Genomic DNA, 1,109 nt, shown 5'->3' with positions numbered 1-1,109 from the left:
TGCATATTGGTCAGCAATATTAATTCAAATTGTCTCATAATACATCTATAAAATGCTTACACCTCAAAAATTAATAAATAAATATCATTCTAAATGGTGAAAAACTGAAAGCATTCCCTCTAAAAACTGGAACAAGGCAGGGATGCCCTCTTTCACCACTTCTATTCAATATCATCCTTGAAACTCTAGCCAGAGCAATTAGACAGACCAAAGAAATTAAAGGGATATGAATAGGAAAAGAAGAACTCAAACTATCCTTATTTGCTGATGATATGATGGTATACTTAGAGGAACCAGGAAATTCCACCAGAAAACTTTTAGATCTCATAAGTGAATTCAGTAAAGTAGCGGGATATAAGATCAATGCACATAAATCAAAGGCATTTTTATATATAAGCGATGAATCTTCAGAAAGAGAAATTAGGAAAACTACCCCATTCACAATAGCTTTGAAAAAAATAAAGTATTTGGGAATCAATCTCACAAAAGAGGTGAAAGACCTCTACAATGAGAACTACAGAACACTAAAGAAAGAAATTAAAGAAAACCTTAGAAGATGGAAAGATCTCCCATGTTCTTGGATAGGAAGAATTAATATTGTCAAAATGGCCATACTACCAAAAGTGCTATACAGATTCAATGCAATTCCAATTAAAATCCCAATGATGTACCTTACAGAAATAGAGCAAGCAATTATGAAATTCATCTGGAAGAATAAAAAACCCAGAATAGCTAAAGCAATCCTTGGCAGAAAGAGTGAAGCAGGGGGTATCGCAATACCAGATCTTCAACTCTACTACAAAGCAATAGTAACAAAAACGGCATGGTATTGGTACCAAAATAGAAAGGTGGATCAATGGTACAGAATAGAGGACATGGACACAAACCCAAATAAATACAATTTTCTCATACTAGACAAAGGGGCCAAAAAATATGCAATGGAGAAAAGATAGCCTCTTCAACAAATGGTGCTGGGAGAATTGGAAATCCATATGCAACAGAATGAAACTAAACCCATATCTCTCACCATGCACGAAACTAAACTCAAAATGGATTAAGGATCTCGGAATCAGACCAGAGACCTTGCATCTTATAGAAGAAAAAGTAGG

Source organism: Sciurus carolinensis, unplaced genomic scaffold (genome assembly GCF_902686445.1).
Source record: "Sciurus carolinensis unplaced genomic scaffold, mSciCar1.2, whole genome shotgun sequence".
NCBI lineage: Eukaryota > Metazoa > Chordata > Mammalia > Rodentia > Sciuridae > Sciurus > Sciurus carolinensis.
This window is presented reverse-complemented; position numbering follows the sequence as displayed.